This window comes from Bubalus kerabau, chromosome 2 (assembly GCF_029407905.1).
Source record: "Bubalus kerabau isolate K-KA32 ecotype Philippines breed swamp buffalo chromosome 2, PCC_UOA_SB_1v2, whole genome shotgun sequence".
Taxonomy (NCBI): Eukaryota; Metazoa; Chordata; class Mammalia; order Artiodactyla; family Bovidae; genus Bubalus; species Bubalus kerabau.
The window spans coordinates 168,508,119-168,520,350 of NC_073625.1; the positions used below are offsets into that span (position 1 = coordinate 168,508,119).

Here is a 12,232-nt window from a genome sequence, read left to right on the forward strand (position 1 = left end):
AAGAAGCAACAGTTAGAACCAGACATGGAACAATGGACTGGTTCCAAATTGGGAAAGGAGTATGGCAAGGCTGTATATGGTCACCTTGCTTATTTAATTCATATGCAGTGTACATCATGTGAAATGCCAGGCTGGATGAAACACAAGCTGGAATCGAGATTGCCAGGAAAAATATCTATAACCTCAGATATGCAGATGACACCACCCTTATGGTTGAAAGTGAATAGGAACTAAAGAGCCTCTTGATGAGGGTTAAAGAGGAGAATGAAAAAGCTGGCTTAAAACTCAACATTCAAAAACTAAGATCATGGCATTCAGTCCCATCACTTCATGGCAAACAGATGCAGAAATAATGGAAACAGTGAGAGACTTTATTTTCTTGGGCTCCAAAATCACTGCAGATGGTGATTGCAGCCATGAAATTAAAAGATTCTTGCTCCTTGGAAGAAAAACTATGATCAACCTAGACAGCATATTAAAAACCAGATACCTTACTTTACTGACAAAGGTGCATCTAGTCAAAACTATAGATTTCCCAGTAGTCATGTATGGATGTGAGAGTTGGACCATAAAGAAAGCTGAGCACAGAATTATTGATGCTTTTGAACTGTGGTGTTAGAGAAGATTCTTGAGAGTCCTTTGGACTGCAGAGATCAAACCAGTCAATCCTGAAGGAAATCAGTCCTGTACATTCTTTGGAAGGACTGATGCTGAAGCTAAAGCTCCAATACTTTGGCCACCTGGTGCAAATAACTGACTTATTTGAAAAGACCCTGATACTGGGAAAGATTGAAGGCAGGCAGAGAAGGGGACAACAAAAGATGAGATGGTTGTATGGCATCACCGACTTGATGGACATGAGGTTGAGCAGACTCTGGGGGTTAGTAATGGACAGCAAAGGCTGGTGTACTGCAGTTCATGGGGTTACAAGGAATAGAAAACAACTGAGCAACTGAACTGAACTGAAAGTACAATTACTACAAAAAAATAAGAAAAATTTTCATCCCCTGAAGGATTTGAGTTGGATCAGCACTAGATCAGGAATTTCAGAAAGACATAGGTTTCATCATTACTTTTCCTCTCAAAACTTGGGATTTGGGGCATATGCCTTACTTTCAATTGTTTCTTTATCCCTCCCCAAAGCAGTATGTTCCATGAGACACGTTTCACTCTTGAATTACTGGGACTCGTTCATGTGACCACCATGGATGTTTGCATTAATAAACTCCATTTCTGAATCACTCTCATGAATTCAAAACAAAACTAACAGGTAGTATTAAATTTTGCTGTAGTTTTTGGCACCACTCTGTTTTATGCTTTCAATCTAACATTATTTCAGTATGTGGCTAATGTCCCATGTAATTACTACTGAGAGATACAATATGAATTTTAAAAATCTATTTCACACGCATGATTGCAGCTAGCATACATAAAAGAAAAATGGAAAACTCCAGTACTCCACTCCCATATGCTTTCCCCTAACTAAACTTCTCCCATAGTGGGGGCACTGCCAAGCTCTCTTTAGAATTTAATCTAACTTAATTTTGCCCAGTTCTGTTTCTTTACAGTGTTAGAGACCCCAGTTCCTGTCAGTGGGTTGTTTTCCTCCCTGTGGACCACAGACCTGAACCACTGTAGTTTGAAAACAATATTTGTGCCTAACAACAGTTAGAACTGGACATGGAACAACAGACGGGTTCCAAATAGGAAAAGGAGTACGTCAAGGCTGTATATTGTCAGACTGCTTATTATTATATGCAGAGTACATCATGAGAAACGCTGAGCTGGAAGAAGCACAAGCTGGAATCAAGACTGCCGGGAGAAATATCAATACCCTCAGATATGCAGATGACACCACCCTTATGTGAGAAAGTGAAGAGGAACTAAAAGCCTCTTGATGAAAGTGAAAGAGGAGAGTGAAAAAGTTGGCTTAAAGTTCAACATTCAGAAAACGAAGATCATGGCATCTGGTCCCATCACTTCATGGGAAATAGATGGGGAAACAGTGGAAACAATGTCAGACTTTATTTTTGGGGGCTCCAAAATCACTGAAGATGGTGAATGCAGCCATGAAATTGAAAGACGCTTACTCCTTGGAAGCAAAGTTATGACCAACCTAGATAGCATATTCAAAAGCATAGACATTACTTTGCCAACAAAGGTCCGTCTAGTCAAGGCTATGGTTTTTCCTGTGGTCGTGTATGGATGTGAGAGTTGGACTGTGAAGAAAGCTGAGCACCGAAGAATTGATGCTTTTGAACTGTGGTGTTGGAGAAGACTCTTGAGAGTCCCTTGGACTTCAGGAAGATCCAACCAGTCCATTCTGAAGGAGATCAGCCCTGGGATTTCTTTGGAAGGAATAATGCTAAAGCTGAAACTCCAGTACATTGGCCACCTCATGCGAAGAGTTGACTCATTGGAAAAGACTCTGATGCTGGGAGGAATTGGGGGCAGGAGGAGAAGGGGACGACAGAAGATGAGATGGCTGGATGGCATCACCGACTCGATGGACGTGAGTCTGAGTGAACTCCGGGAGTTGGTGATGGACAGGGAGGCCTGGCGTGCTGCGATTCATGGGGTCGCAAAGAGTCGGACACGACTGAGCGACTGAACTGAACTGAACTGAACAACAGTAATTAACAAATGCCATTTTTCTCTCAGAAAACATAGGCAACTCAGCTCCTCCATCTCTCTCTCCTGGCACCGCTTGCTTCCTCCCTCCAACATCAAACTGGCCTCCTCCAACCCTGTGGAAAGGAAAACAAATGCCTGGGCCCCGCGCCCCAGTGTTTCCAGCCAGCACTGCATCGCCAAAGCCAAGTCTCCAAGCCAAAGGGCTGGGGGGTGGGACAGATGCAAATTAACAGGGTTCTTACGAAAGACCGTTTTTTTTTTTTTCCTTCCTGGACTCCGAAATCTCTGTCTGGAAACCCTGCCTCACAGGTTCAAGAAAGTGCCTCTCGGATTACAGGCCGCCGTCGACTTGCTCTTATCTCTATCCTCACCTCACAGGAGAACGGAGACAACTAATTCTTCCTCATTTTCTGCGCCTGGTCTTTTTACTTGCTAGCAAGCTCCAAGCCGTGGCCGCGCCTCTAAGGACCGCTGACCCCGGCTGCGGAGCTCCCAGCGCAGGGGCGGGGCGGGCACTCCGGGAGGGTCCTTTCCCGGGACCCCGCCCCCGGTCCGCGCCCCTCCCCGACGGGACTCTGGGTTTTCGTTTCAAAATCCTTCTCTTCCATTTCCCTTTTCCCGACCCGCCCCTTTATCTTCCTCCGCGGATAAAATCAGACCCTGGGCCCGGCGTCCCGGATGCAGAGCGAACGGCTGGCAGGGCGGTGAGTGGGGCCGGGCGGACGGAGAGCGGGGTCGCGGGCGCCCAGAGAAGAGGTTCGAGGCCAGAGGACTCGACGGCGCGTGGCGTCCTGGGCTCGATACGCCCCGCGGCGCATCCTCAGGCGGTTTCCGAAGTTTTGGGCCGTCGGGAGGGAGCCGTCTCCGGCGCTGGCTGGGGGTCGGTGTCACACACACCCCCCCCTCCACCCCCCCGGCTCTGAAGTCGGCGGCCGTGGCCTTGGGACAGAGGCTTTGTTGGGGAGACCTTCCCTCCTGCGCAGAAGTTGCCCCGCCTCACTGCGCCCCTTTCCTGCGTCTCCTGCGCGGGACTGGGCTCCGCTGGGGTCTCGGGCTGCCCTCCCCCCTGCTCCTCACAGCGCTGGGGACCCAGGTCAGGTCGACTTGCAGGTAAAAGGGTTTGTAGTCACTTCTGGACGTGCTTTTCTGGCAGAGGGACGAGAGAACCCATCACTTTTACGTTCAGGTAAACTGCGGGAGAAGGAAATGGCACCCCACTCCACTCTTCTTGCCTGGAGAATCCCAGGGACAGAGGGGCCTGGTGGGTTGCCTTCTATGGGGTCGCACAGAGTCGGACACGACTGAACCGACTTAGCGGCAGCAAACAGGCAGGCTACAGTCCGCGGGGTCACAAAGAGTCAGACAGCTGAGCAACTTCACTTCAAACTGCGGGGGGAGGGGGCTTGCAGGGTTTCGGGGAGCAGTTGCTTTGTTTCTATAGAATAAAACGTTTATATTTCAAGACTTAGAGTTTTCTTTCATTTGTTTTTCTGATCTTATCTTCTTTTAGGATCTACAATTTAGTTTTTACTTTTTTGTTGCATAGTTAGTAGGTATCCACTCAAACTAGTACAAGGATGAAGATACTATGCAGTAAGGTTTTTCCACCTTCTTAAAAGGGTAAAGCTTTAGTATTTTTTCTTGGGTGTGACTATGTTAGGAGTAGAAGGATAACCACCATCTGTCTATCTCGATAAACCTATCGTGGGAAAACTTGGAACACTAGCATCATTTCCAGGAAATTTGGAAAAGCAAAGAATGGTCATGATCATATCCTGTGACGTTGTTGTGTAGGCCAGTGAGGTAGGCAGGAGGACACATTAACATTCTGATTAGAAAAGAAGACACAAAATTAGCCCTTTTTACACATAATGCAGTTGTGTACCTTGAAAGCAACCTAAAATGTCATAAAAAAAAATTTAATGAAGTGTCTAATTGCATCTAACTGCAATTTTAAATTTTCAATAGATATTATATATCTAAACTAGAATATAGATTAAAACAAAATAAGCCATTTAATTTGGCATGAAATAACTTGGAAAATGTATTTTTAAAGAGGCATAAAGCCCTAGAGACATAGATGAAAATATGCTATGTGAGAATGTATAGGTGAAAATATAGTAAAACACATTGTTCTAAAGATATAATTTCTCTGAAAGAACATATAAATTAAACAGCATCATAACCAAATTGGGGGGGGGGGATTGATTTCAAAACAACTGTTCAGCTCAAGTGGAAAAACAACTACATGCCCGGAAGATTTCAATTCCAAGGAAAGTGTACATATGTAAATGCGGATTTTTACTATAAAATAAAAGGTATTATAAAGCTATGATTTAAAGGCCATAGAATAGGGAATAGATCTACCAAACAAGGAAACTGAAGAGACAGACGAGTAAAAGGAAAGCTTACATTTGATAAGCATACTTCGTAAAGTCAGGGAATGGAGAAGAAATAACATTTAATTGATCATGTAGGACAGTTAGGTATTTATTTGGGTAACCTAATAATAAAACTTGAACTTTCCCTCACTTTTAACATAGCAATGAAATGTAGATGATTTAAACAATTTAAGTCTTAAATATATGAAACCTAGAAAAGCTGAATGAGTATTTGTGAGTGTGGCATGTGGGAAAGCATTTTTGAGATTGATAGAAAAACCTAAAGTCCATGTAGGGACATGATTCTTAACATTTGCAAGAAAAAAAAAAACATACAAATGGCAATTGTTAATAGAAAAAGAGCTAATTTTCTAATATGCCTAGAACTCTCATTAAGGACTGAGGATTAAACACTCCAATTTGAGAACCCAAAGTGTTAACTTGCTCAGTGGTGTCCGACTCTTTACGACCCCATGGACTGTAGCCTGCCAGGCTCCTTTCTCCATGGAATTCTCCAGGCAAGAATACTGGAGTGGGTTGCCATGCCCTTCTCCAGAGGATCTTCTGGACCCAGGGATGGAACACAGGTTTCCCACATTGCAGGCAGATTCTTTACCATCTAAGAATAAAGAATGTCAATTCAAAGTAAGAGAAACACAAATGACAAGTGGTAGAAAGACCCTCAGCCACATTAACTATCAGGAAAATGCAGAGTAAGATAGTGTTTGCCTGTTTCCCAGGTTTTGAAAGTGTGATAATTCTCTGATAATGTGATAAGAGAAATATACTCTTAGTGGAAATGTATTGATAAAACTTTTTTATGGTGATAACAAAATTTTCAAATATTCATTCACTTGCTGAAATTCATCATGCTCCTTCCTAAGTGTACAAATAAATATATGTGTCAAAGGTGGTCACAGTAGGATTGTTGTTAGAAGAAAATTTGGGCATAGTTTTGTAACCATTGATTGGAATTTGGTTATATAATTTATTGTACATTACAATGGATAATAATAGTTTAAAACATCTGTTAGTTCTAAGTGTTCTAAAGTGAAAATATGTCCACAGTATATTATAAATTGAAATGCAAACAGAAACAAACAAGTTGAAACACAGTATGTGTAAATATTTGTATGTCTGTATGTTTATTATATACATGTATGCTTTATCATGGTCTGAAATTGAACCTGCGATAGCTCTAAGGATGACTATATTATATGTATATTCATGTTCTGTTACATAGTTCTGTAATATATACATGTTTATAAATGAAAAGTAATATTATAATAGGAAAAATATTAGTAAGGATCCTGAGGGTATAAATGGTAATTTATGTATATAATTCCTTTATGGATAAGTTAGTTGTCATTCAGTGTGGAAGAAATATATTTTCTATCACAAAGCGTTTCATTTTCTTTGCTCTATTTGCTTTCTCTTTGAATGTTCTCTTTCAGGTTCTTTCTTTGAAAATCCCTTCCTTTATCTGGTTCCTTAGTATCGATTGCTATGATTTCCTATAGGCACACAATTGAAAAGTTGAAAAGTTTTGCCTGAGGGATTTCACAGCCTGTTTACATTTTTATAAACAGAAAACATAGTAATTTTTATACCCTTTTATATTAAAGTAGCATTGTCCTAAAATCACTTTTATAGTACTCGTTCTTCAGGAAGAGAGAGACACTGTCCTTTTAAAAAAAAGTATTTAAAATTAGACTTCATTTTTGTAGTTAATTCTTTTTGACTTTTTAGTCAAAAAAAATCTATGGCAAAAATGTAGTAAAAATTAATAACAAAGTTGAGAAAATATTCTTGAAGTTTTAATATTATTCAGATAAATAACATGAAAATAAATTTAAAAAAACTAGCGAACAGTAAAATGGGCACATGACAAACAGGCAGTTCACAGAAGTGTAACTGAAAGTGACTTTTCAACATATAATAAAAACTGCTCGAGATATGGAAAATACACCTGAAATATTTCACCTTTCAGTTTGCAGTGACAAAACTTTTGATAAAACATAGTGTTAGGAATGTAACACAATTTTGTCTGGTTTGTGAGCTGATTCAGATTCATGAAGAAGAGTTTTACAGTAATACCAAAAATGCTCAAAACTTTAGACAGGCAATTCTGCTTCCAGGGATTTAACACACAAATACACAGAGAAGTATATATAAATTTATTTCAGCATTGTTTGTAATGGCATACAATTGGGAACAGTTTAAATTTTCATCAAATAGCCTGTTGAACTGTGCTGTAGTCATTTAAAAAAAAAAAAAACAAGGTTATATGAACTGAAGTGTAATCAACATCAAGATATTTTAATAAATGAAAAAGCAAAATAAGAAACAGTATAAAGGAAACTGCCATTTGTATTAGAAGGTATCAGATAATAGAAAATCTGCCTGCAATGCAGGAGACTCAGGTTCTATCCTTGGGTCAGGAAGATCCCCTGGACAAGGGAATGGCAACCTACTCCAATATTCTTGCCTGAAGAATTCCATGGACAGAGGAGCCTGGTGGGCTGCAAGCCATGGAGTCCCAAAGAGCTGGACACAATTGAGTGATTAACGCACACACACACACACACACACACACACATATTTGTGTTTGCTTAGAAAACCTCTTGGAAGACACAAAATGAAATGAGAAATGGGGTATAGGTAGGAGGGATCCTTTTTGTGATATAAGTATATGTACTTTTGCTGATAATATTTTAAAATGGCTATTTTTGTACATGTAAGATTTCTTAGTATGATTTTATCGTAGGTCCTATGACATCCTGTCTTGTTACAGTTTTTGACACTAGAAGACTAACCAAAAAATGACACAATAATATATTTTCTGGTAATCTTTCAGATATCATGATTGGCATGGTCGTGTTTCCTAAAACATCATGATTATGTTACTCTTCTGCTATTTCTTATACTCCAAGTAACAGAAACATGCCTCCTCTGAAAATTAAAATAAAGAAGCTTGATATTCTCTTTTAAAAAGTTAAACTAATATGTTTGGTAAAAGTTATGTATCAACTGTGACTATCAGTTTGCTCCCGTTTAATCGAATTCTTTGGTTTTAAAATAAAGCCACATAACCAACGTCTTCCTAAAATGAAGGAAATATCCTGTCATAGACTTTTTGTTTGGAAGGAACCATGATGAGACTAAAATAAGAAAAATGTATAAAATATAAAAGCTTAATATACATTGATTAGATTTTGCCAACATTTTCATTTATTCATAATGAAAATAAATAACTGTTTACTATTGTATGACTTTCATGCAAATATATAATTAAATATGTATTCCATGTTCTAGATTCCATGTATCTCTGGACACTTAAATTGTGTATTTTATTCCAAAATCACAGACCTAAGTTTATCTTGTTAGTGCAGGCCTCTATAATTGCTTTTTGAGTAAGATTGTTTCTTCATTCCAGTGCATGTAACAGCAACCTATTAAGTTGCCCAAGTATGGAATAGGAATGACCGAATTCTTCACAATCACCAGACTTTATTCATACTGTACCCACTCAACTATCCAGTCCCCTTGTAATCAAGAAACACATAAAACTAATCATCTCAGTACACCACAGGAGCCCAGACTGGTTTCAAATCTATAGAGTATTGTGCTTGAAAGTGTGCGTAAACTTTTCATCTTTGGTGAACCTGAGTTCTTTTTAGTTAAAATCATTTTAAGAGGTAGATTGTCAGTTCTGTTTCTCTTTATTTTTTTTCATTTCAGATTACAAATTCTGTTATACGTTTCTTATAGAAAAAAATTTTAAAGGAAATATGATTTGTATTTTAGCATGTCTCTAGATCTTAAATACTTTTTTAAGACAAAACTATCCATATTATAATTATATGCAGATTATTATAAGCATTTTGCTTATTTTGCAGATTTTTTCTGACCATATTTTTTAAAGAAATGTGACTTTATAATGTTTCACTATAATGTGTCTTCTTAACTATTGTGCTGGATATTTATGTACTTTTCAGTTACTACTGTTTCAGTCTGTACTACTTTTTTGAGAATGAGAATGTATCACTTAAAATCCTACAACAATATTTTGGATTTCTCTTTACCTTTAGAGGAAATTTACTTGGGTCTACAAATGAGGTTTGAGGGGAAAAAATAGGTATTGTATTAGTAAACTGAAGGTTTAATTGAATTTATTAAGACAATGATTCTTTTAGAAGTGGGCTGTTTTTGAGTGAGGGATAGACACATATAGATCTGAATTTGAGGGGGTGTGTGTCAGCGGGTGAGGGGGCAGTGAAGGATATGTCAAAACCACTTGGAAAATGGTTTCAAACCTCATAAACTTTGTGAAAAAGTCTTCTAAAATTAGTGATTCTCAGAGTGAACCAGCAGCATCAGCTCATCCTAAGTCATATTTGGAATAGTTCCAAATTTCTTTTATATAATTATCCACCTCCTTGAAAATCATCATATTTGATTGCTGAGGTGCAGGACTTTGTGCAAGAAGAAACTTAGGAAATCAATTTGTTCAAACTTTTATACAGGTATACCTTCATTCTTGTCTGGGTATGTTCTGTATGTCACAAGTTCTATGAAATACTTGCATAGTTTTTCTTCAATTTTGACATGAATATTTTGTAATTTTACACTCATGAGTACAAACTGTTATATTATTTGGGTAATATATGTAGCAAATTTGACTTTCTTAAATATTCTTGATAAGAGTGGAGTGTTTAAGACAAAGATATGTCTACATTCATTTTGAAAGTAGTAACATCAAATGATGAGTTAATATTTGGAAAATCCTTGTAGAAACATTGCATATCCTCTTAATGCTTTTGAAAGTTTCTGCTAAGTACCCTTGAATAGTATTGTAACAAAAAAATTTAAAAAGACACTTGATTTAATGTCATAATCTAAAAATATTTATTTAAAAATATCTTTAACTACTTGATCCAATTTAAAAATCTACACAAAATATCCTCTTTAGGTTTGTCTACAGAAGGTGTTAATTTTCATTTCAAATGTAATGTCTCATTTGTTTTTGAGTTATTTTAATGTTGGAAGTTTATGTACTTATAAAGGTGTTGAAAGAAGTTTTCCCAGTGGAAAAGAGGTAAAACATCTGCACATTTGATCATGTCCCTGTTTCAGGGCATCATTTTCTTAGTTGTTTATATAGGTACATAAATATATGTTTCTGTACTTGAATAATTAAATACACACAGTAGAAATGATATTTAATTCCTTTACTTAAAAATTGTATTTTCACCCCCAACATGAGGGAATAGAGAAAATGAAAAAATGTTGGGGAATTCTGTAACTCTTACTGAGCTGTAGGGATTCCTCTTTCCTTCTGCTTTAGCCAGGATGGCAGGTCTTCCCTGGACTCTGTCCACTTGGCAACTGCTACTGTGTGTCAGGCTGCATTGAAATAGTATTACATCAGGAATACCAGAGAAAAATTAGGAAACTGATTCTGGTTGGAGAGTGTTTCCCGTTATGCTCGTCCTCTCCCAGGCTTGAATGCCCAATCATTCTGTCTAAATTAAGTACATACACCAGTATGTTTACTGAATCTGACCCAGATCTGGAACATGTGACCTCTGAAGAATTTTTTTCCTCTGGGTTCATGGATCATTTCTCTCCTAATTATACACATATTTCAAAAACCTTACAAAAGGGAAGTTGAAAGGGAGCTCAGTAGAGGAGCCTGTTTTCATTTTAGAGGGATGGTACAGTAATCAGTGAGTTGCAGAAAGTAATTTTCAGTCCATTTAGAATATTAACCTGGCCTCTGATGATGGTTTTGAACAACCCTTTGCCCAGTTTATAGAACTGTGACCTTAATTGGATTATTTAAACTCAAGGGCTTCTGTTTCCTTACCTATGTAGTGAAAATTACAATCCATCTCAAGCAATGTATGCAAAGTTCCTAAAATCTCACAGATAATTAGTAGTTGTTATCTAAAATTGAAACCCAATGACACTATTTTATGTATATTGTATTAGTTCATTTGGGGGATTAATTAGCTCTTAATAGCATACTACTGCTTAAAAAATGCTTTAAATATTCTCTAAAAAATATTAAAAATTTTCACCTAAAAATCCAATTTTCTATTTGGCCTCATTCAAGATATTTTTGCTTCCCTGCTGGCTCGGTTGGTAAAGACTCCACCTGCAATGCAGGAGACCTGGGTTCAATCCCTGGGTTGGGAAGATCCCCTGGAGAAGGGAATGGCTACCCACCCTAATAATCTTGCCTGGAGAATCCCCCTGGACAAAGGAGCCCGGCAGGTTACAGTCCATGGGGTCACAAAGAGTCAGACATGACTGAGCGACTTAAGCACACATACAAGATATGTTTAAATTGAAGTGTAAAAACAGTTATTTGCTTGAGAATTTAGAAACATGACTTGTTTACCTAGGCTTCCCTGGGTACATATTTACATATATAAATATGTGTATAACAGGTAAACAGTTTATATGTCATGTGTTTGGTATATAAAATACATATTTAGTATATATAAATAATTTAACATAGTTATCACTACATATAAGGTTGTAGAAATAGTATGTGATCAAGAGAATTACATTTGTAATTTATATGATGAGCACAAAAATATAATACTATAGACAATACAAAAGTGACAAAAATGTAAAAATTTAGGGGAGCTATCTCCATGTGAGTCAACTAACAATCAAAAAGCTTTTAAAGAAAGGAAATTTTAGAATATGCAACCTCCTTTTTTTTTCCCCAGAGAAACTGATGTGTAAAGTGCATATATCCTATAATCCTTCATGATCCAGTATCTGTCTCTGCTCAGTCGTGTCCGACTCCTTGCAACACCGTGGACTGTAGCCCGTCAGGCTCCTCTATCCATGGGATTTCCCAGGCAGAATACTGGAGCAGGTAGCCATCCCTTTCTCCAGGGAATCTTCCCAACCCAGGAATGGAACCTGCATCTCCAGCTTGGCAAGTGGATTCTTTACCCCTGTACCACCTGGGAAGCTCATCTTCTTCCTGAGCTCTATTTACATCTCAAGAAATCTTACTGCAGAATTCTTTTGTAAAATGAATTCTTCACCTACCTCATTCCATTTACTAAAATACATAAACTGACTCAGTTTAAAATGTACAGCGAACATTTTTATTATCCATGGTAACATTACATATGAGTTAGTCTCTATAATCCACAAAACTTTTGCTGAGCCAAAAGAGATTAATATAAATG

General features: G+C 38.0%; 1 protein-coding gene across 2 annotated transcripts in view; it reads left to right on the top strand.

Moving 5' to 3' along the window:
* The first annotated feature begins 2,936 nt into the window (after positions 1-2,936).
* Positions 2,937-12,232, top strand: part of PLSCR4 (phospholipid scramblase 4) — a 38,848-nt gene continuing 29,552 nt past the window's right edge. The window contains exon 1 of one of the 2 annotated variants that reach the window (XM_055569412.1): positions 2,937-3,338. The gene's annotated coding sequence lies outside the window, so the exon portion shown is untranslated. The remainder of the gene's footprint in view (positions 3,339-12,232) is intronic. The other variant, XM_055569411.1, reaches the window with a different exon arrangement.